The sequence below is a fragment of the Phocoena sinus genome, chromosome 19, assembly GCF_008692025.1.
Source record: "Phocoena sinus isolate mPhoSin1 chromosome 19, mPhoSin1.pri, whole genome shotgun sequence".
Lineage (NCBI taxonomy): Eukaryota > Metazoa > Chordata > Mammalia > Artiodactyla > Phocoenidae > Phocoena > Phocoena sinus.
The window spans coordinates 43763261-43789335 of NC_045781.1; the positions used below are offsets into that span (position 1 = coordinate 43763261).

Below are 26075 nucleotides of genomic sequence, written 5' to 3' on the forward strand. Positions count from 1 at the left end.
TTTTTTTTTTTTGGTAGCCCATACAGGGAATGAGTGTGTTTCATTTTTGACCTTCCATGTCTCCACTTTATTTTTGAACATATCACATACAGTTAAAATAACTGCTTTACTGTCATCCTCTCCTAATCTATGTAAGTTCTAGGTTGGTTTGATTATTTTCCTCATTATGAATTGTGTTTTCTTGCCTCTTTAAAAGTCTACTAATCTTTGATTGGATACCAGTTATTGTGAATTTTACCTTGTTGAGGGCTGGATATTTTTGTATTCCTAAAAATTTCCAGTTTATTCTGGTATGTGCTTAAGCTACTTAAAAACTGTTTGACCCCTTCATATCTTATTTTTAGGTTTTGTTGGGCAGGACCAGCACACTAACCAAGGGCTAATTATTCCCCATTACTGAAGAACAAAACTTCTGAGAACTCTACTCAAATGTTCCATGAACTTTTTCTGACCCTGTATGTGCATCAGGTGCTGTTCCCTCTTACCTTTTGGGCTGGTTCTTTCTCAGCCTCAAGTAGTTTCCTAACATGCATGATGCATGCACTGGTCAGCACTTTTCTGAATAATCATGGAGGACCCTGTGAAGATCTCCAGAGGTCTCTCTTCTCTGGTACTCTGTCCTGCAAATTCTAGCTGCCTTGCTTTCCGCAGACTCACCTTTATCTCCTCAGCTCAGGGAGTCTGCTGGATTCCACCTAGGTTCCTCACCCTAAGTTGTAACCTGGAAACTCTCTTTAAGGCAGTAGGGTGGGATAATCAAAGGGCTTACCTTATTTGTTTCTCATCTCTCAGGGATCACTGTTCTTCACCGTGTAGTGTCCAGTGTCTCAAGAACCATTCTTTAATACATTTTGTCTTGTGTTTTTAGTTGTTTCAGCTGGGAAAGGTACATCTGGTCTCTATTGCTCCATCTCAGCTGAAAGTAGAAGTCAAATATAGTTTTTAGATATATATGGTAAGAGTCCTGCATACCTTTCTAAGTCACTACCTATGCTTATGAAATTTCCCAAAAGGTGTGATTAACTTAGGAGCCTGATTTCCCCAACACACTTCCCTGAACATGACAGATGCTGACTCACTCTTAGGATCAAAGTTTGAAACTGCTTCATCCTTTTGCTTAATCACAGTGATGAGCAGTGAAAGAAATGTACGTAAATGCATAATTCTGGCCACTTTTTGCCTTGCCATAATGCCACATAGAGTGGAAAAACCAGTTGTTAGGTTTTGAAGTTGTAAGTCAGCCCATGAAGCAGAGGTATGACTGACAGTAAAACACTATTTCAGCTCTTCCCCCTTGATATAAGGGTTATCACTGTTCATAAAGGTAATTCAAGTAAAAAAGAAACACTTTTATTTCAGTGACGTCCTTCACGCAGACCATTTTTCAGGCTAACTAAATGTGGCTCAAGGAAATCCAATAACTTGGAAGTGTGGCACTCTGAGATGAATTCATTGCATTCAAAGGGCTTACCTTATAAGTAACACAGAAGAATGCTAAAAATCTGGCCTCAGCAGACACTAGTCATTCGTGTGAAAGTCAACTTATATTTGTTTGTTATGTTTATTATTTTGGTAGAAATTTGATCCTACTTTAAATTGGTAATATAATAATACATCCATGATCAGTGAAAAACTTAAGTGTTAACTCATTACCTGCTTTCAAAATTCTCAAGATTTGTTCCAGGGTACCCTTCCCACTATGCTTATCTGCAGATAATCTGCTCCACTAACACCAGTCTACCTTCCAAACACACCCTGTACTTTTCCCTCTATATTTAAAGCCTTAACTAATGTCATTCACTAGATGACATCTATCTCATCACATCTGTCCAGTCTCTTTTCTGAAAAGATCAATGAAACTAAAAGCTGGTTCTTTAAGAAGATAAACAAAATTCATAAACCTTTAGCCAGACTCATCAAGAAAAGAAGGGAGAGGACTCAGATCAATAAGATTAGAATGGAAAAGGAGAAATTATAATGGACACCACAGAAATACACAGGATCATAAGAGACTGCTACAAGCAACCATATGCCAATAAAACAGACAACCTAGAAGAAATGGACAAATTCTTAGAAAGGTACAATCTTCCAAGACTGAACCAGGAAGAAATAGAAAATATGAACAAACCATTCACAAGCACTGAAACTGACACTGTGATTAAAAAACTCCCAACAAACAAAAGGTCCAGGACCAGATGGCTTCACAGGTGAATTCTATCAAACATTTAGAGAAGAGTTAACACCTATCCTTCTGAAACTCTTCCAAAAATTGCAGAGGAAGGAACACTCCCAAACTCACTCTATGAGGCCACCATCACCCTGATAACCAAAACCAAAGATACCACAAAAAAAGAGAAAGAAAATTACAGGGCAATATCACTGATGAACATACACACAAAAATTCTCAACAAAATACTAGCAAACCAAATCCAACAATACATTAAAAGGATCATACACCATGATCAAGTGGGATTTACCCAAGGGGCGCAGGGATTCCTCAATATCTGCAAATCAGTGTGATACACCATGTTAACAAATTGAAGAAGAAAAACCACATGATCATCTTAGTAGATGCAGAAAAAGCTTTTGACAAAATTCAACACCAATTTATGATAAAAACTCTCCAGAAAGTGGGTATAGAGGGAATCTACCTCAACATAATAAAGGCCATATATGACAAACCCACAGCTAATATCATACTCAACAGTGAAAAGCTGAAAGCATTTCCTCAAAGATGAGAAACAAGACAGGGATGCACATGCTTGCCACTTTCATTCAACATAGTTTTGGAAGTCCTTGCCATGGCAATCAGAGAAGAAAATGAAATAGAAGGAATCCAAACTGGAAAAGAAGTAAAACTGTCGTTGTTGGCAGATGACATGATACTATACTATATAGAAAATCCTAAAGATGCTACCAGAAACTACTAGAGCTCATCAATGAATTCGGTAAGGTTGCAGGATACAAAATTAATACACAGATATCTCTTGCATTGCTATACACTAACAACAAAAGATCATAAAGACAAATTAAGGAAACAATCCCATTTACCATCACATCAAAAAGAATAAAATACCTAGGAATAAACCTACCTAAGGAGGCAAAAGACCTGTACTCTGAAAACTGTAAGATAAGAAATCGATGACACCAAAAGATGAAGAGATATACCATGTTCTTGAATTGCAAAAATCAATACTGTCAAAATGACTATACTACTTAAGGCAATCTACAGATTCAGTGCAATCTTTATTAAATTACCAATGGCATTTTTCACAGAACTAGAACAAAAGAATTTTAAAATTTGTATGGAAACACAAAAGATCTCAAATAGCCAAAGCAATCTTGAGAAAGAAAAATACAGCTGGAGGAATCAGGCTCCCTGACTTCAGACTATACTACAAAGCTACAGTAATCAAGACAGTATGGTACTGGCACAAAAACAGAAATATACATCAATGGAACAGGATAAAAAGCCCAGAAATAAAACCACACACCTATGGTCAATTAATCTATTACAAAGGAGGCCAGAATATACACTGGAGAAAAGACAGTCTCTTCAATAAGTGGTGCTGGGAAAACTGGACAGCTACATGTAAAAGAATGAAACTAGAACATTCTCTAACACCATACACAATAATAAACTCAAAGTGGATTAAAGACCTAAATGTAAATTGGACACTATACAACTCTTAGAGGAAAACATAGGTAGAACACTCTTTGACATAAATCGCAGCAAGATCTTTTCTGACCCACCTCCTAGAGTGATGAAAATAAAACCAAAAATAAAAGGGACCTAATTAAACTTAAAAGGTTCTGCACAGTGAAAGAAGCCATAAGCAAACGAGAAGACAAGACACAGAATGCTAGAAAATATTTGCAGATGAAGTGACAAGGGATTTATGCCCAAAATATACAAATAGCTCACACAGCTCTATGTCAAAAAACCAAACAACCTGAACAGAAAATGGGCAGAAGCTCTAAATAGACATTTCTCCAAAGAAGACATACAAATGGCCAAAAAGCACATGAAAAGATGCTCAACATCAGTATCAGAGAAATGCAAATCAAAACTACAAAGAGGTATCACCTCACACCAGTCAAGAAGTCTACAAAAAATAAATGCTGGAGAGGGTGTGGAGAAAAGAGAACCTTCCTATATTGTTAGTGAGAATGTAAATTGGTACAACCATTATGGGGAACAGTATGGAGGTTCCTTAAAAACCTAAAAATAGAACTACCATATGATCCAGCAATCCCACTCCTGGGCATATATCTGGAGAAAACTATAAGTAGAAATAATATATGCACCTCAATGTTCATTGCAGCATTATTTACAAGAGCCAAGACATGGAAGCAACCTAAATGTCCATCGACAGAGGAATGGATAAAGAAGGTGTGGTACATATATACAATGGAATATTACTCAGCCATAAAAAAGAATGAAATAATGCCATTTTTAGCAACATGACTGGACCTAGAGATTATCATGCTAAGTAAGTCAGACAGAGAAAGAAAAATATCATATGACATCACTCGTATGTGGAATCTAATTTTTAAAAATGATACAAATGAACTTATTTACAAAACAGAAACAGACTTTCAGATATCGAAAACAAAATTACCAAAGGGGAAATGTGGGGGGAGGGTAAAGTCAGGAGTTTGGGATTAACACACACACACTACTATATATAAGACAGATAATCAACAAGGACTTACTGTATATCACAGGGAACCCTACTCAATATTCTGTGATAACCTATATGAGAAAAGAATCTGAAAAAGAATGTGTATATGTATAACTGAGTCACTTTGCCTTACACCTGAAACTAACACAACACTGTAAATCAAGTATACTCCAATAAAAGTTTTTTAAAAATTGGTGCAGCCACTATGGAAAACAGTATAGAAGTTCCTCAAAAAATTAAAAATATAACTACCATATGATTCAGCAATTCCAGTTCTAGGTATTAATCCAAAGGAAGTGAAATCACTATCTCACAAAGATATCTGCATCCCCTATTCACTGCAACATTATTTACAATAGCCAAGACATGAAAACAATCTAAATGTCCATCAACAGATGAATGGATAGCGAAAATGTTATGTATATATACAATGGAATATTATACAGCTATAAGAAAGAAGGAAATCCTGCTATTTGCAACAACATGGATGGTAACCTTTAGGGCATTATACTAAGTAAAATAAGTCAAAGAAGGACAAATATCATAAGATCCTACTTATATGTGGAATCAGAAAACCAAACTTAAAGATATAGCAAACAGATTGGTGGTTGCTAGAGGCTGGAGGAGTGGGTGAAATGAGTGAAGGTGGTCAAAAGGTACAATCTTCCAGTTAGAAGATAATTAAGTCCCAGGGGTGTAATGTATAGCATGGTGACTATAGTTCTGTTAACAATACTGTATTGTAAATTTGAAAGTTGCTAAGATAGTAGATCTTAAAAGTTCTTACACAAGACAAAAAACTGTAACAATGCGTGGTAATGGATTTTAACTAAACTTACCCTGGTAGTCATTCTGCAATATACCCATATATGAAATCATTATGTTGCACACCTAAAAACTAACAATTATGTTGCACACCTAAAAAGTATGTCAATTACTTCTTAATAATAACAATAAATGAATACTGATGGTATAAAAAGTAGCTGTGTAATTTTTAAAAATACATAGAGTTTAAATACACAACATTAGCATTTAGGTCAGAAGAGGGTAAATGGAGTTAAAATCCTTTATACTTCTTGTATTGTCCATGAAGCAAGTGAAAGTACTGATCCCCATTAGGCTTTTGTGTGTTAAGAATGGTTTTAATTTCTTTGTTTAAGTTTCATGTATTTATGCATTTGTAGTCAATATTCAAAATATGACACAGGAAGAGCTGAATGTTCAATCAGTTCAATAAATGGTCTATAAATTGAGAAGGCATTCTTGCCATAGAGGAGAAAATCAGCATTCAGAAAGAGAAACAAACATTTAAGTTTTTAATTTTCATAACTTCGTTAGCAAAATAATATATACCCACTAGCCAAACCTCAAACTCTAGTGCCTTCAAAAAAAAAATCCTCGAGTACTACAGACTTAGTTTTAAGTCAGATCTACTGAGGTATAATCTACACACAGTAAAAATCATCCTTTTTAGGTGTACAGTTTTATGAGTTTTGACAAATGTATATGTTGGATCAGCACCAAAAATCAACATATAGGATATTTCCATTACCCCTGAAAAGTTCCCTCCTTTGTTGTCAGTCCTCTCCCAATCCCCATCTCAAGCACCACTGATCTGTTTTCTTTCCCTATAGCTTTACCTTTTAGAGAGGAATGTAATATAAACAGAAGTATACAGTAGGTAGCCTTTTGTGTCTGGTTTCTTTCACTAAAGGATAAGGCTTTGGAGATTCATTTATGTTGTTAAATATGTCAACAGTTCCTTTTTTTTTTCATGGAATAGTGTTCCACTGTGTGGCTATACCCTGATTTAGTTACCCATTCACCAGCTGATGGATATTTGGGTCTTTTCCAGTTTGGGACAATTTTTAATAAAGCTGCCATAAACATTCATGTGCAGATCTTTGTGTGGACATATGTTTTATTTTCTCTTGAGTAAATACCTAGGCATGGGATTGCTGGGCTATATGGTAAATGTAAAATATAACTTTATAAGAAGATACCTCTGGTAGACAGACTCTAAGACACGGGCAATTATCCCAGCCTCCTAGTATTTATGCCCTGTGTAATACGATTCCCTTGAGTGTAGGTGGAACCTGCTTCTAACCAATAGAATATGGCAAAAGTGAAAGGATGTCACTTCCATGATTATATTACATAAAAATTTAACTTTTGTCTTGCTAGCAGACTTCCTCTATTTATTCTCTTTCTTCTTGGTTCTGATGAAGTAAGATGTCATATGAGTTAGCCCATTAGCAAGAAACTGAGGGCAACCAACAGCCAACAATGAACTGAGGCTCTCAATCTGATGGCTCACAAGGAATTAAATCCTGCCAACAACCACATGAGCTTGAAATCAGATCTTTCCCCATTTGAGCCTCAGATGAGACTCCAAGCATGACTGACACCTTGACTGCAGTCTTGTTAGAGACCCTAAACAGAGGACTCAGTAAAGCTCAGCCCAGAATCTTGAGTCATAGAAACTCTGATATCACACGTGTGTTGTTTTAAACAGCTAAGTGTATATAATTTATGTGGCAAATTGATAATTAATACACTGCTGGTTTTCTAAAATGATACCAATTTACATTCCCATCAGCAATGGGAGTTCCACTTGCTTTGCACACTCACTAGTACTTGGTAGTGTCAGTTTTTCTAAATTACAACCATTCTAAAATGTGTGAACTGGTATCTCACTGCAATTTTGTGTTTCCCTTATGACTAATAACTTGGACTATCTATTCATGTGCTTATTTGCCATCCATCTTTTTATTTTACTAACATTGTATTTTGAAGACCAGAGCTTTAAATTTCAAGACAATTTGTCAATTTTTCTTCTGTGGTATGTACTTTCTGTGATCCAAGAAACCTGTGCTAATCTAAGGTCACTATAGACTTTTAAAGACTTTCTCCTACATCTTCTTCTAGAAGTCTTAGAATTTTAGATTTTACATTTAAATCTATGATTCATTCTGAGTTATTATTTTTGTATAGTATGTGAAGCATGGGTTTTGGGGTTCTATTTTTTTTTTTTTTTTTTTTTTTGCATATAGATGTCGAATTGTTCCAGTACCATTTGTTGGAAAGACTGTCATTCCTCCATTGAATTACCTTTGCATCTTTATTGAAAATCAATTAACCATATATGTGTGGTACTATTTCTGGACTCTATTCTGTATCACTGATCTCTATATCTATCCAAATCGACACTGCATTGTCTTGATTACTATAGCTTCTTAGTAAGTCTTGAGATCAGGTACTGTAAGTCCTCTAACTTTGTTCTTCTTTATCAAAATTGTCAATTCCCTCTAATTTGATGTATATGGTTCAATATCATACCCATCAAAAACTCAATAGGCTGTACTGTAGCCAATTCAATAAGCTAATTCTAAAATTTATATTGTGTTATGGTCTAAATCTTTGTCTCCCCTCAATATTCATAGGTGGAAAACCTAATGTCCAAGGTGGTGGTATTAGCCAATGGGGGTCTTTGGGAAGTGATTAGGTCATAAGAGCAGAGCCCTCATGAATCGTATTAGTACCCTTATAAAAGAGGCTCCAGAGGGCTAGTTCACTCATTTGCCACATGTGGATACAACAAGAAGTCTACAACCTGGAAGAGGGCCCTCCCCTGACCGTGGTGGCCTCCTGATCTTGGACTTCTAGCATCCAGAACTGGGAGAAATAAGTTTCTGTTTGTAAGTTACCCAGTCTGTGGAATTTTTTTATAGCAGCCTGAACAGTCTAAGACATGGAAATACAAAAGACCAAAATGAACCATAACACTCTTGAAGAATAAACACGTAGAATATCTTGTTCTATCAGAGATAAAGACTTGTAATAGAGTAATTAAAACAGTGTCAATAGATGCATAGATGGACAAACAGAACATAGAGAGCCCAGAAATAGACCCACACATATATGGATGCTTAACTTATGACAACATTCAGAGCAGTAGGGTAACAATGGTCCTTTCAATAAAAGATACTAGAAAAACTGGGTATCCATGGGTGAAAAAATATGAATCTGGACCCCTCTGTAGCATCATTTTCTACAGATGGATTATAGACCTAAAATCTCTTTCAGCAAAACAATATAAAATTTTTAGAGGATAATATAGAAGAATATTTTCATGAACTTAGGGTAGAAATTTCTTTTTAAAAAATCATTTATGAGAAAGGGAGATGCTGATAAATTTGACTGTATTAAGAACTTCTTCAGCATATCAAAAGACACTAGGTAGAATATGAAATGTAAGCCACAGAGGAGGAGAAAGCATTTGCAACATGTATAACTAAACAAAGTACTAGTATTCCCATATACAAAGAACTCCTACTAAAGTCATTAAGAAAACAACAGACAAGTGGATAAATGGGCAGAAAACCTCAACAGGCACTTCACAAAAGAAGAAATTCAAAAGGCCAATTAACATCTGAAAAGATAATCTCATCAGTAATCAGGGGAATACAGATTAAAAACACAACGTGATACTATTACATATCCACAAGATTAGCTAAAAATCTGACAATACCGAGTGTTGATACTGATTTTGAAAACTCTTAAAAACTAATGTGGGCTGTAAATTGGACAACACTCTGGCATTATACAGTAAAGACAGAGATATGCATGACATATGACACAGCAATTCCACTCCTATTTGTATACCCTAAAGAAACTCACCAACAGGTACTCGCTTATGGTACAAAAACATTATTCTAGCAGCCCTTTTTGGGAAGACCCCATACCGGAAACTCTTTTATTCATAGATCAAGACTTACAAAGTAAAACTTTAAAGAAAAGCAAGAATGTAATTTCCATGAAAGCCAGGACAGTGGTTACCTCTACTCTAAAGGTGGTGATGAGAAAGGGGCATGTGGAAACAGGAAGGTGTTTCTGGAGTTCTGGGGTTCTATTTCTTAACCTGGGTGATAAGTTTTTCCTTTATATGATTCGGTTAAACTGTACTTTTAAGTATTTTAAGCCCTTCTCTGTAATATGTGTATGTTTTCCACAGTAAAATGGATTTTTACATATACAAGATGCAATACAGGTTGCATAATAAACTAGAGTTTATATATAGAAATAAATAACAAATATATTTATTTTATACATATAAATGTATAAGAGTGTGTGTGTGTGTGCAATGAGTATCTCTGATGGATTCAAAAGATACCAGTAACAGTGGTTGCTTTTGAGGAACTGGGAGGTCAAAGATGGGAGAGACTGAATTTTCATTTTATTTCCTTTTTACTGTTTGAATTTTATACAAAGTATATTACTTTTACAAAATGTGTTTTAAATGTTATTTAAAACACAACAAACAACAAAAGAAAAATTACATCTTATACTAAATGAGCCTAATATTACAGTGGGCCGAGAAAGTGGGTTCATCTCAGGTTTACTCCAGTGAAGAAGAGATTTAGATGCAAATGCTGCTTCTTTTGTAGCCACTGTTTACCTCTTTGGGATGTGTAGTACCAGCTCACATCCCTGGTTTTAAGTATTTTGGTACAGTGACACCATAATGAGTTTCATCACAAACTAGTGATGAAAAAGTCACTATGGTTCTGGGAAAAACAGAACCTAAACAGGTGACTTGATGAGGCTTAAAAGTGTGTCACTGACCTACTTTGGGTTTGATCTTGATGTTTACTGGTGATGAAGGCATCTCTCTCCCATAAACCTGACAATTTACTCCCACCCATATCACTTGGATATAATGGCAAAGTAAATCCAGTGACAAGTGCCCAGAATCATGAGGTGGCTGGCACACTTACAGAACTTAAAAACAGTTCCAAGGTTTTTCTTAAAGTGTTTTGTTCTTTCAGATTGCTATAAGTGACTTACAATGTGCTTTTTAGAAAACACTCAGAAAATCTTTTCTGGATGGCAATACTCATAGGAGGAAAAATTGAGACAATCAGAAGGAAGCTCCTATTTAGTAATATGTTTAGTAATTTAGTAAAAATTTAATAATTTCAGTAATGTTTTAATGCTAGGAATATGAAGGAAAGAACATTTTATACAATAGTTAAAACCGATATAGCTGAGAATACTTCACTTAATCCTCTTTCCTAAAGGCCCATTATGATATCTTTTGTTTTCATCCAGTTCCAATCTCTTGCCTACTCCTCAGCTTGCTGTATCAAATCCTTTTATGATGAGGACTACAGGTACACACTCCTCAGCTTGCTTGCCTGTGTTTTTTTCTTTTCTTTCTTCTCCTCTCCCCTCCCTCTCTCCCCTTACCCCCTCCATCTTCTCTTTCTCTCCCTCCCTCCCTTGCTTCCTTCTTTCCTTCCTCCCTTCCTTCCAAGTATGTGGTTTGGGATCCCACTTCCAGTGACTGGTTATAAATACCCTTCCTTACAATACACTGAGGAATATACTTTTCTTCTTCTATATATTTTTACAGTTAAAAGTTCAAGTAAGGTAGTCATGCTGCTCAAGCCTTTTGGTAGACGTTCTTTTGGTAAAACATACCATAGCATAGTGTGATAAAGATAAATGAAAGAAATCTACTGAAGGAAATATTTTCTGAAACTTCACTTCTTAACTTTCTTTTTAAAGAGTAATTTTTATGACCTTAATTTAAAGGTCCATTAGATATAAAGACTGCCTATATTAACATACAAGAAACTGTGATTCTCTAGCAAGAATTTACAAATGATTTCCTACATTTTGGTATCTAATTATAACCATTACAGCTAAAATTTATAAAGATAAGCACACAGATCAAAGCATCCCATAGGTGGAATTTATTCAGTTTTAGGTTTGGACTCAGCACTTTAAAGCCATGTTCTTATTTACTGAATGCCGAGAAGTGAATCACTGCAGATTCTTGACTAATATGGTTTGTGAATTCCATCAGAGGTCGTTCCTTGTTTAGATACAAGTGAGATTCAAAGGTCAAGTGTAAATTTTTTAAGTAACCACCATGTTCTTGTCTTTTCTACCATAACTGTAAGAAATTATGAACAGTGTCAATCTAGAATATGGCCTCCTCTGATTGCCCAAGAAGAAGAGAATGTAAACCCCAGTGCTAATATGATATTCTAATCTATAAAGCAACAGATCTTTCAGGACTCTAGGAAATAGCCGGAGGGCTGTCAATAGGAGCACCAAACCCAGGCAAGACATCTAGGACATCCACTCTGGGTTAATCTCTTAGCTTTCACAATAGGAGAACATATCAAAAAAAGAAAAAGAAAAGGAAGCCAGCAGGTATACTAGGGACAGTGGAATATCAGGAGAGCTTTGCTTATCCAGTGGCCCCTTCAGATAAAATCTCCTTGAGTTTTTAACGTGTTTTGACAGGACACCTGCCTGAAGTCTTGCAGGACATCACTGAAAAGGATCTTCCTTGGTCTTTATTAGCAAATAATTTTCATAGTTGCCAAATACAAATGGAAAGTGACTAGCTTAGACCATTGCTGCCCTTTATTTACTTCTTATTTGCCTGGGGCATTTCTGGACCCTCTCAAGGATATGGCAACTGTTCCACACCTTCTAGTTCGTGCAAAGATGAGGCCTAGAGCAACAGAGGAGATCCTCCTTATAAGACATATTTCTTCCCAGAGAAGTCTGTGTGTTTCTTTATGTTTATAACTGTATGCAAAGGAGCTTGGAATTTGAGAGATTGTAAAAACATGAAAAAGAGTTTGCAATCTGCCACATTCTAGTACTTAAGGCTCCCAAAGTAGCCATGTAGTGCATCTGACTATCCTCCAACAAGAACTGCCCTCTGATGTGTCTGAAAGAAAGGTGACCATCATGTGCAGACTCTTCATGGACTGGCTCTCTATTTGGACAGCTGCATAATATCGAGATCTCTGATACCCTGTCTGGGGACAAAATTTTCTCAGCTGTGCAGGTACCAGGTTATCCTGGAATACAGTGAAATAAAAATAAAACATTTCTTTTTGTCTGTCGGGCAGAAAAATGATATTGCTTTGTTAAAATCTGGTTTGTTTCCCTTTTCTGTTACCTAACCAGTTCTTCAACCTGGAGCTGGAAGTGATTGAGACTTTAAAACGCTTTGTTACTGGTTGTTTTTTCTAATAAGCACAATGGTTTACTCCCTTTGGAGGCAGGGGCCCCATGTAATGAGTTGATGCTTCTGTTAACTCTAAGAACCCTTAATTATTTCCACCATTTTCTCCATGTGTTTCCTTTGCTGACTGTGTGAATCAGAGGCAGGCTGCTGGTTGTCAGAGACTGCAAATTCACTGGCCTTCCTTGTTGGCAAGGAACTGAATTCTGCAGCGTCTGAATTCATGGACAGAGTATCCTGTCTCAGAGTTAGCGCAGCACCTTCTGTTTTTAGTTTACTGGTGATCGGGGCACATCACAAGAACTTGGAGTGCAGCTAAAGCCAAATCAGACTTGACAGAAAATTATTAGCAGGGTACAGAAGGAAAAAGGATCCCCCTTCCTTTCTGTAATCAGGTTAATATGTGCATGGAATGTTTCACTTTAAAAGGTAGTGTGTTTTGGCAAAGCTGGTTTCTTCAGCAGAATTTCAGTTCCCATTATTCGAGGCTATCCATTGCTGCTCTGGCAGGGCCTTTGATCAGTAAACTCGGTGGGGGAGAAGGGCATAGGCATATTAATAACTTCAACATGTGGCCCTTCGGCCCAGCTGTACCCTTGTCTTGGAAAAAGGCCAACTGGAAAGGGTTTTCTTAACGTGACCTATGTATGCATATTTTGGAAAGGGGTAAAGGGAAGATAGGGGTTCAAAGAAGAAATAAAATCTGGTTTTATGGTAGTTCTTTCTTTTGTCCCGGTTCCCTACTTCGGGCATTCTGCTACTACATATTTGGATCCTATGGACTCTGGCTCCATCCTAGACTTTTACTATCTTCATTCCTTCTGCTATAATGTTATAAAGATTAAAGCTGTTGGTTTAATTTACATACTGGCTCAGGCAAGGTTAGGGAGAGGCAGGAGGCTCTGTAAGAGTCTGTTGGGATAAGAGATTAATGGGAACCAGGTGCCTGAAATGGGAGTCCAGGGTCCATTTTGCCAGGACTGTATCTTTTGCCCTTTCCCCCCTGCATTGGTATTTTTGACTGTTTTATTTTAACAATCATAGGCTTTAGGCCTCATTAAATTACTGCCACAGACTAGAGCCCAGCCTGCTCTTTCAGCGTGTGTTTCCTTGTATTATTTCATACCATCTTCCTTTCATTTTCTCCTTCTGGGATGTTCATTTGCCATGTATCCCTGTCTGGTCCTCAAAAGGTTCCTGAGTGACTCTATACCATAGTCATGGAGAGCAGGCTTAGCTCATCACAAGTGGCTTTTCAAAAAATGAACTCAGCTGACATTTATCTCTTGTTCCCTCTCTCTCCTCCTCTTCCTCCTTCAATTTTATTATATCCTTACCATTTCCTTGATCCACATTTTCCACATTTCTAATTCCCTAACCGTCTGATACCAACTTGTCACAGAAGATTAGCAGGGAATGATCCCAGGAATGGGATGTAATACCCAAGGGCACTGTATTACCTAGGATACAAATATGATGTCTGTAAAAAAGGCCAAAATAACAATGGTTTAAACAAGGTAGCAGTTACTTTTTGTGTCACGTAACAGTCCAAGCACGAGCAGCAGTGGGGCTGAAAAGGTGGCGCCATCGTCTCAGATACCCTGACTCCTTCTCTCCTGTTGCTTTCTTATTCTCAACACACAGCTTCCATCATATAGTGTAGGATTGCTTCTCCAGTTCCTGTCCTCACAGCAGGAAAGGAGAAAAGTGGGGGAGGGCATGCTCCTTCCATTTTAAAAGTATTAAGTTGTACTTACTACCTCTTATATTCTACCGTCCAGAACCTAACCACCTGGCCACACTTAGCTGTCAGGGAGATTGGGACATGAATTCTTCAGCTGCTGGTTTTCTTTGCCACAGAAACCTGCTTAGCATTTTGGTTCAGATAACTATGGGCATTGTGAAATTGTGAAAGTTATAAACTGCCCTAGCACACTATGCTGTCCTCTTGGAAAACGTGAAAATTAGAAGAAAAGAACAGGTAATAGTATGATGGTTATGCTTTGCTTGTTTTTGAACTACTGTTCTCTGGTCACCTCAATCATTTATTCAATCAACAAAGTAAGCATGTCAGATGCTGTACAAGACCCTGGGCTTACAAAATTGCCTTTAACAGAGGGCTTGCCTTTATGTATCTGCCCAGGTAAAGCAGTCAGACAAAAACACCGATGTGCATGAACATGGAACTTCAGGGGGACTTTCAAAAGGAGTTTGTTCAGCAGATAAAAGGAAAAAAGTTAAGTAGGAGTGGGATAATTTAAAAATCTTATATGCCAGAATAAGAAGATTCAAATTTATCCAGTAAAAGGCGATAGTGAAATACCAAAGATAAATTACCAAGAAATAACATGAATAGATTGCACTTTCAAGGGTATGATTCTACTAAAACAGAGTTACTTTATCGATTTGATTACCTGAAAAATAAAAAAAAAATCTACTTGGCGAATAGATTAGATCAAGATGGCAGAGGAGCAAGACGTGGAGCTAACCTTCTCCCACAAATACATCAAAAATACATCAACATGTGGATCGATTCTCAAGGAGCATCTACTGAACACTGGCAGAAGACCTCAGATTTCCAAAGGGTAAGAAAATCTCCACATAACTGGGTAGGACAAAAGAAAAAAGGGAAAAAAAAGACAGGAATCGGGATGGGACCTATACCCCTGGGAGGGAGCTATGAAAGAGGAAAGCTTTCCACACCCTGGGAAGTCCACTCACTGGGAGGGAAATGAACCAGGACAGAGGGGGAGCTTCGGAGCCTCAGAGGAGACTGCAGCAACCAGTCCACAGAGGGCAAAGCAGAGAAAGACCTGCGCAGATGGTTGGTGCTGCTGCCTGGCACCCCCCAGCCTGAGACGCTCCTCGGCTGAGGCGGACGGGGGCTGGGTGCTGAGGCTTGGGATTCGGAGGTCAGACCCAGTGAGAGGACTGGGGTTGGTTGCCTGGAGACAGCCTGAAGGGGTGAGGGTGAGGTGTGGCACGACTGAGGGAGTAAGGGAAGTGGCTGGGCCCACCAGAGAGGCAAGGCGCCATTGTGGGGGGTCGTGGGAGGAGAGGAGCGGGACCACCATAGGAGCTTCTTTCTCTGTGCCCTCTCTCAGGCAACAGGGCACCGCCTACATGAGTTCCAGGGGCAGGCATGAGGCACTGATGCCATCTCAGACTCCACAGGTGGGTGCAGAATGCTTCCACCACTGAGGGTCCTGTGACAGGGTGGCAACCACTGCCCCTGCCTCCCCAGGAGCATGCATGCGCCGTGCACCTGCTCACCCCCTATCAAGGGGGTAACAGCCAGCATAAGCTGAGGAAAGAGATGGCAAGCATCCAAACCAAAAACAGCTCACAAACCAAAAAAATACTAAACCCACACAAGCTACACAGAGACATTCCCACGTATAAATAGCCCTCCAAAACTACAGTAGATAATTATTTCTCCTAAACTCACAGAGGAAGAGAAATAAAACCAAAATGAAGAAGCAAAGGAACCACTCCCAGTTAAAAGAACAAGAAAGGGACTTCCCTGGTGGCGCAGTGGTTAAGAATCCGCCGGCTAATGCAGGGGACGTGGGTTCGAGCCTGGTCCAGGAGATCCCACATGCTGTGGAGCAACTAAGCCAGTGCGCCACAACTACTGAGCCCACGTGCCACAACTACTGAAGCCCGCGTGCCTAGAGCCCATGCTCCGCAACAAGAGAAGCCACTGCAAGGAGAAGCCTGCACACCACAACGAAGGGTAGCCCCCACTCATTGCAACTAGAGAGCCTGCGTGCAGCAACAAAGATCCAACATGGCCAAAAAAAAAAAAAAGACCAAGAGAATTCCACTGAAGGAACAGTGAAACAGACCTCTTCAGTCTAATAAACACCAAAGTTCAAAACAGAGGTAATGAAGATACTGAAGGAATTAAGAAAGGCTATTGAAAGAAATGCATTAGTGTGAAAAGGAACTAGAAACTATAAGGAGGAGCCAAGAAAACTTAGAAAATTCATTTGCCAAGATGAAAGCTGAGCTAAAGGCAATAAATAGCAGAATGAATAATACATAAGAAAGTATAAGTGATCTGGAAGATACAATAATGGAAATTACCCAATCAAAAAAGCAGACAGGGCTTCCCTGGTGGCGCAATGGTTGAGGGTCCCCCTGCTGATGCAGGGGACACGGGTTTGTGCCCCGGTCCGGGAGGATCCCACATGCCGCAGAGCGGCTGGGCCCATGAGCCATGGCCGCTGAGTCTGTGCGTCTGGAGCCGGTGCTCCACAACGGAAGAGGCCACAGAAGTGAGAGGCCCATGTACCAAAAAAAAAAAAAAAAAAAAAAAAAAAAAAAGCAGACAGAAAATCAAATAAAAACAATGAAACCAATGTAAGAGACTTATGGGGTTATATAAAGCATGCCAATATACACATAATAGGGGTTCCAGAAGGAGAAGAAAGAGAAAAGGGGATTGAAAATATATTTGAAGAAATTATGGCGGAAAACTTCCCAAACCTAAAGAAGGAAACAGATATCCAGATACAGGAAGCACAGAGTGTCCCAAACAAGGTGAACCCAAACGGAACTATAACAAGACATATTATAATAAAAATGGCAAAAGTTAAAGAGAGGATTCTAAAAGCAGCAAGAGAAAAACAAAGAGTTAATTACAAGGGAACCCCCCATAAGGCTGTCATCTGATTTCTCTACAGAAGTGCTGCAGGCCAGAAGGGCGTGGCAAAATGTATTCTAAGTCTTGAAAGGGAAAAATCTGCAACACAGAATACTCTAACAAGCAAGATTATCATTTAGAATAGGAGGAGAAATAAAGAATTTCTCAGACAAGCAAAAAAGTAAAAGAATACAGCAATACTAAAACTACCCTAAAAGAAATATTGAAACTACCCTAAAAGAAATATTGAAAGAAATATTTCTCCTCTAAATAGGAAAGAAGCAAGAAGATATAGGAAGCAGGAAATCACAACTGGAAAGTAAATCACTTAAATTAGCCAGTATACAGATCAAAAAGAAAGAAAAACCTATTTGTGAAAGCGATGAAGAACACAAAGAACTGCAAAAGGATAAACATGAAGATGTGAAAGGACATGAAAATCATAAAATATGGGGAAGGAGAGTAAGAAACTGTAGATTCCTTTGTTTTTTTTAGAATGTGTTTGACCCTATCAGTCCAAAGCAAGCAGATATAGGAAGGGGTTAATATACTTGAAAAACAGAGAAACCACAAATCAAAAACATACAACAGATCCACAAAAGCCAAAAAGAAGACAACACAAGCATCAAATAAAAGAAAATCATCAAACCACAAAAAGAAAAGCAAAAAGAAAAAGGAACAAAGAAGAAACACAGATTCAACTACAAAACGTTTAAATGGCAATAAATACAGATGCATCAATAATTACCTTAAATGTCAATGGACAGAATGTTCCAATCAAATGACACAGAGTAGCAGATTGGATAAAAAAACAAAATCCTAGGACACACACAGATTCAAAGTGAGGGGATGGAAAAAGATATCTCATGCAAACGGAAATGACAAGAAAGTGGGCATTGCAATACTCATATCAGAAAAAATAGACTTTAAAATGAAGGGCTTCTCCTTCTTGTGAGGGCACTGGAATCACAACGAACTGCTGAACAATCATCAACAGGAAGACCCTGGAACTCACCAAATAAGATACCCCACATCCAAAGACAAAGGAGAAGCCGCAATGAGACGGTAGGAGGGGCGCAATCATGATAAAATCAAATCCCATAACCACTGGGTGGGCGACTCACAAACTGGAGAACACTTATACCACAGAAGTCCACCCAATGGAGTGAAGGTTCTGAGCCCCACGTCAGGCTTCCCAATCTGGGCTCCAGCAACGGGAGGAGGAATTCCCAGAGAATCGGACTTTGAAGGCCAGTGGGATTTGATTGCACGACTTCAACAGGACTGGGAGAAACAGAGACTTCACTCTTAGAGGACACACAAAAAGTCTTGTGTGCACCAGGATCCAGTGGGAAGGAGCACTGACCCCATAGGAGACTGAACCAGACTAACCTGCTAGTGTTGGAGGATCTCCTGCAGAGGCAGGGGGTGGCTGTGCCTCACTGGGAGGACGAGCACACTGGCAGCAGAAGTTCTGGGAAGTACTCATTGGCATGAGCCCTTCTGGAGTCTGGAATTAGCCCCACCAAAGAGCCTGTAGGCTCCAGTGCTGGGTTGGCTCAGACCAAACAACCAACAGGGAGGGAACACAGCCCAACCCATCAGCAGACAAGCAGATTAAAGTTTTACTGAGCTCTGCCCACCAAAGCAACACCCAGCTCTACCCACCAATCCCTCCCATGAGGAAACTTGCACAAGCCTCTTATTTAGCCTCATCCACCAAAGGACAGACAGCAGAAGCAAGAAGAACTACAATCCTGCAGCCTGCAGAATGAAAACCACAATCACAGAAAGATAGACAAGATGAAAAGGCAGAGGGTTATGTCCCAGATGAAGTAACAAGATAAAACTGCAGAAAACCAACTAAATGAAGTTGAACACCTTCCAGAAAAAGAATTTAGAATAATGATAGTGAAGATGATCCAGGACCTTGGAAAAAGAATGGAGGCAAGGATCGAAAAGATGCAAGAAATGTTTAATAAAGACCTAGAAGAATTAAGAACAGAGATGAACAATACAATAACTACAATGAAAAATACATTAGAAGGAATCAATACCAGAATAACTGAGGCAGAAGAAGGGATAAGTGACCTGGAAGACAGAATAGTGGAAATCACTGACATGGAACAGAATAAAGAAAAAAAAAAATTGAAAAGAAATGAAGACAGCCTAAGAGACCTCTAGGACAACATTAAACGCACCAACATTCGCATTATAGGGGTCCCAGAAGAAGAGAGAGAAAGGACCGACCCGAGAAAATATTTGAAGATGTTGTAGTTGAAAACTTCCCTAACATGGGAAAAGAAATAGGCACCCAAGTCCAGGAAGTGCAGAGAGTCCCAGGCAGGATAAACTCAAGGAGAAACACGCCAAGACACATAGTAATCAAATTGACAAAAATTAAAGACAAAGAATAATTATTAAAAGCGACAAGGGAAAAACGACAAATAACATACAAGGGAACTCCCATAAGGTTAAGAGCTGATTTCTCAGCAGAAACTCTGTAAGCCAGAAGGGAGTGGCACGATATATTTAAAGTGATGAAAGGGAAGAACTTACAACCAACAATATTCTACCCAGCAAGAATCCCATTCGGATTTGACAGAGAAATCAAAAGCTTTCCAGACAAGCAAAAGCTAAGAGAATTCACCACCACCAGACCAGCTTTGCAACAAATGCTAAAGGAACTCCTCTAAGCAGGAAAGAGATTAGCAACTTAAAACAACCTTGTACATATATAGACTGCTATATCAAAACCTCCTGGGAAATTCGGTGACCTTGTGGGGCAGCCGCAACACCAGAAGTAGATATTCTCACGCCAGCTAAAGCTCCCATCCGGGCTCCAGCTCCGGCTCCAGCTCCGGCTCCGGCTCCAGCTCCAGCTCCAGCTCCAGCTCCAGCTCCAGCTCCCACTCCTGCTCCTCCTCCAGCTGCAGCTCCAGCTCCTGCTCAGCCCAAACAGCCTCCACCAGCCTCTGCTTTAGGAAATTCACCCCCTCCTTATGCTTCAGCCTTCAAGGGACCAGAAGACATAAAGGTTTAGGAATAAAAAGGGAACCCAACACCCACAGCAGTAAAAGTCTCAATGTCCATCCAGGCATAAAACACAGCCGTGAGACTGACAGGGTCTTGGTGCTCCAACCAGGTGCCAGGCCTGAGCCTCTTGGAGGGGAAAGCCAAGTTCAGGACACTGGACCACCAGAGACCTCCCGGCCCCACATAATAGCAAATGGCAAAAGCTCTCCCAGAGATCTCCATCTCAACGCTAAGACCCAGCTCCACTCAATGACCAGCGAGTTACAGTGCTGGACACCCCATAACAAACAACAAGCAATACAGGAACACAACCCCGCCCATTAGCAGAGAGGCTGCCTAAAATCATAATACGTTCACAGACACCCCAAAACACACCACTGGAAGCAGTCTGGCCCTACAGAAAGACAAGTTTCAGCCTCAGCCACCAGAACACAGACGTCAGTCCCCTCCACCAAGAAGCCTACACAACCTACTGAACCAACCTTACCCACTGGGGGCAGACACCAAAAACAACGGGAACTACGAAACTGCAGCCTGCGAAAAGGAGACCCCAAATGCAGTAAGTTAAGCAAAATGAGAAAACAGGGAAATACACAGCAGATGAAGGAGCAAGGTAAGAACCCGCCAGACCAAACAAATGAAGAGGAAACAGGCAGTCGAGCTGAAAAAGAATTCAGAGTAATGACAGTAAAGATGATCCAAAATCCTGGAAATAGAATAGAGAAAATACAAGAAATGTTTAACAAGGACTTCAAAGAGTTAAAGAACAAACAAACAATGATGAACAACACAATAAATGAAATAAACTTTTCTAGAAGGAATCAATAGCAGAATAACTGAGGCACAAGAACGGATAAGTGACCTGGAAGATAAAATAGTGGAAATAACTACCGCAGAGCAGAATACAAAAAAAAGAATGAAAAGAATTGAGTTTCCATGAAAATTCGGAAATTTTTTGTCTCAGTTCCATAAAAAATGCCATTGGTATTTTGATAGGGATTGCAGTGAATGTGAAGATTGCTTTGGGTAGTACAGTCATTTTCACAAGGTTGATTCTTCCAATCCAAGAACATGCTATATCTCTCCATTTGTTTGTATCATCTTTAGTTTCTTTAATCAGTGTCTTACAGTTTTCTGCATACAGGTCTATTGTCTCCTTAGGTGGGTTTATTCCTAGGTATTTTATTCTTTTTGTTGCAATGGTAAATGGCACTGTTTCAGAAAAACTAATACCATATGCTAACACATATATATGGAATAAAAAAATGGTTCTGAAGAACCTAGGGGCAAGACATGATAAAGATGCAGATGTACAGAATGGACTTGAGGACATGGAGAGGGGTAAGGGAAAGCTGGGTCAAAGTGAGAGAGCGGCATGGACATATATACACTACCAAATGTAAAATAAATAGGGGGAAGCAGCCACATAGCACACGGAGATCAGCTCGGTGCTTTGTGACCACCTGTGGTATAGGGAGGGATGGTATAGGGAGGGTGGGAGGGAGACGCTAGAGGGAGGAGATATAGGGATATATGTATATGTATAGCTGAATCACTGTTACACAGTAGAAACTAATGCACCGTTGCAAAGCAATTATACTTCAATAAGATGTTAAAAAAAAAAAGAATTGAGGACAGTCTCAGAGACCTCTGGGACAACATTAAATGCACCAACATTCAAATTATAGGGGTCCCAGAAGAAGAAGAGAAAAAGAAAGGGACTGAAAAAATATTTGAAGAGATTGTAGTTGAAAACTTCCCTATTATGGGAAAGGAAACAGTCAATCAAGTGCAGGAAGCACAGAGAACCCCATACCAGATAAATACAAGGAGAAACACGCCAAGACACATATTAATCAAACTATCAAAAACTAAATACAAAGAAAAATATTAAAAGAAGCAAGGGAAAAGCAACAAATAACATACAAGGGAATTCCCATAAGAGTAACAGGTAATTTGTCAGCAGAAACTCTGCAAGCCAGAAGGGTGTGGCAGGACATTTTTAAAGTGATCAAAGAGAAAAATCTACAACAAATATTACCCAGCAAGGATCTTATTCAGATTTAACGGAGAAATTAAAACGTTCACAGACAAGCAAAAGCTAACAGAATTCAGCACCACCAAACCAGCTTTTCAACAAATGCCAAAGGAACTTCACTAGCCATGAAACACAAGAGAAGGAAAAGACCTACGATAAAAAACACAGAACAATTAAGAAAATGGTAATAGGAACATATATATCAATAACTACTTAAATGTAAATGGATTAAATGCTCCAACCAAAAGACACAGACTGGCTGAATGGATACAAAAACAAGACCCGTATCTTTGCTGTCTACAACAGACCCACTTCAAACCTACAAACATATACAGACTGAAAGTGAGGGGATGGAAAAAGATATTCCATGCAAATGGAAATCAAAAGAAAGCTGGAGTAGATTTCTCATAGACTTTCAAATAAAGACTATTATAAGAGACAAATAAAGACGCCACATAATGATGAAGGGATCAATCCAAGAAGAAGATACAACAATTGTAAATATTTATGCACCCAACATAGGAACACCTGAATACATAAGGCAAATGCTAACAACCATAAAAGGGGAAATCGACAGTAACACAATCATAGTAGGGGACTTTAACACACCACTTTCACCAATGGACAGATAATCCAAAATGAAAACAAGGAAACACAAGCTTTAAATGATATAGTAAACAAAATAGACTTAACTGATATTTAAAGGACATTCCATCCAAAAAAAAAGAATAGACTTTCTTCTCAAGTACTCATGGAACAGTCTCCAGAATAGATCATATCTTGGGTCACAAATAAAACCTTGGTAAATTTAAGAAAAATGAAATCATATCAATTATCTTTTCTGGCCACAATGCTATGAGACTAGATATCAATTATAGGAAAAAAGCTATAAACAATAAAAAAACATGGAGGGTAGACAATACACTACTAAATAACCAAGAGATCACTGAAAAAATCAAACAGGAAATCAAAATATACCTAGAAATAAATAACAACAAAACGTGATGACCCAAAACCTGTGGGATGCAGCAAAAGCAGTACTAAGAGGGAAGTTTATAGCAATAAAATCCTATGGCAAGAAACCAAAAACATCTCAAATAAACAACCTAACTTTACAGCTAAAGTAATTAGAGAAAGAAGAACAAAAACCCCACAAAGTTAGCAGAAGGAAAGAAATCATACAGATAAGATCAGAGATAAAAAGAAATGAAGGAAATGATATCAAAGATCAATAAGTAAAGTTGATAAACCATTAGCCAGACTCATCAATAAAGAAAGAGAGAAGACTCAAATCAACAGAATTAGAAATGAAAAAGGAGAAGTAACAACTGACACTGCAGAAATACAAAGGATCATGAGAGATTACTACAAGCAACTATATGCCAATAAAATAGACAAGCTGGAAGAGATGGACAAATCCTTAGAAAAGCATAACCTTCCGAGAATGAACCAGGAAGAAATAGAAAATATAAACAGACCAATCACAAGCACTGAAATTGAAACTGTGATTAAACATCTTCCAAAAAACAAAAGCCCAGGACCAGATGGCTTCACAGGTGAATTCTATCAATCATTTAGAGAAGAGCTAACACCTATTCTTCTCACTCTTCCAAAATATAGTGGAGGAAGGAACACTCCCAAACTCATTCTACGAGGCCACCATCACCCTGATACTGAAACCAGACAAAGATGTCACAAAAAAAGAAAACTACAGACCAATATCAATAATGAACATAGATGCAAAAATCCTCAACAAAATAATAGCCAACAGAATCCAACAGCACATTAAAAGGATCATACGCCATCATCAAGTGGGTTTTACCCCAGGAATGCAAGAATTTTTATTGTATGCAAATCAATCAATGTGATACATCATATTAACAAAGTGAAGGAGAAAAACCATATGATGTCAATAGATGCAGAAAAAGCATTTGAAAACATTCAACATCCGTTTATGATAAAAACCGTCCAGGGAGCTTCCCTGGTGGCGCAGTGGTTGAGAGTCCGCCTGTTGATGCAGGGGACGTGGGTTTGTGCCCCGGTCCGGGATGATCCCATGTGCCGCAGAGCGGCTGGGCCCGTGAGCCATGGCCGCTGAGCCTGCACGTCCAGAGCCTGTGCTCCGCAACAGGAGAGGCCACAACAGTGAGAGGCCCATGTACTGCAAAAACAAACAAAAAAATCCCTCCAGGAAGTAGGCATAGAGGAAACTTACCTCAACATAATAAAGGCCATATATGACAAACCCACAGTCAACGTCGTTGTCAATGGTGAAAAACTGAAACCATTTCCACTAAGATCAGGAAAAAGACAAGCTTGCCCACTCTCACCACTATTATTCAACATAGTTTTGGAAGTTTTAGCCACAGCAATCAGAGAAGGAAAAGAAATAAAAGGAATCCATATCAGAAAAGAAGAAGTAAAACCATCACTGTTTGCAGATGACATGATACTATACACAGAGAATCCTAAAGATGTTACCAGAAAACTACTAGAGCTAATCAATGAAGTTCGTAAAGCAGCAGGATACAAAATTAATGCACAATAATCTCTTGCATTCCTATATGCTAATGATGATAATCTGAAAGAGAAATTAAGGAAAGACTCTCATTTACCATAGCAACAAAAAGAATAAAAAACCTAGGAATAAATCTACCTAAGAAGACAAAAGTCCTGTATGCAGAAAACTAAAAGACACTGATGAAAGAAATTAAAGATGAATCAAACAGATGGAGAGATATACCACGTTCTTTGATTGGAAGAATCAACGTTGTGAAAATGACTCTACTACCCAAAGCAATCTATAGATTCAATGCAATCTCTATCAAACTACCAGTGGCATTTTTCACAGAACTGGAACAAAAAATTTCAGAATTGGTATGGAAACACAAAAGACACTGAATAGCCAAAGCAACCTTGAGAAAGAAAAATGGAGCTGGAGGTATCAGGCTCCCTGACTTCAGACTATACTACAAAGCTATAGTCATCAAAACAGTATGGTACTGGCACAAAGACAGAAATATAGATTAATGCAATGAAACAGGATAGAAAGTCCAGAGATAAACCCATGCACATGTAGTCACCTTATCCTTGATAAAGGAGGCAAGAATACACAAAGGAGAAAGGACAGCCTCTTCCATAAGTGGTGTTGTGAAAACTGGACAGCTACATGTAAAAGAATGAAATTAGAACACTGCCTAACACCATACACAAAAATAAACTCAAAATGGATTAGAGACTTAAATGTAAGGTCAGACACTATCAAACTCTTAGAGGAAAATGTAGGGAAAACACTCTATGACGTAAATCACAGCAAGATCCTTTTTGACGCACCTCCTAGAGAAATGGAAATAAAAACAAAAATTAAAAAATGGAACCTAACGAATTCTAAAGCTTTGGAACAGCAAAGGAAACCATAAACAAGACGAAAAGACAACCCTCAGAATGGGAGAAAATATTTGCAAATGAAGCAACTGACAAAGGATTAATCTCCAAAATATACAAGCAGCTCATGCAGCTCAATATCAAAAAACAAACAACCCAATCACAAAATAGGCAGAAGACCTAAATAGACATTTCTCCAAAGAAGATATACAGATTGCCAACAAACACATG

The 26075-nt window shown here is 38.6% G+C and overlaps 1 long non-coding RNA gene across 2 annotated transcripts in view; it reads right to left on the reverse strand.

Moving 5' to 3' along the window:
• Positions 1-26075, reverse strand: part of LOC116743733 — a 43847-nt gene that overhangs the window by 9658 nt on the left and 8114 nt on the right. For both annotated transcript variants that reach the window (XR_004346872.1, XR_004346871.1), the window contains exon 2: positions 770-916. This is a non-coding gene — a long non-coding RNA (uncharacterized LOC116743733). The remainder of the gene's footprint in view (positions 1-769; positions 917-26075) is intronic.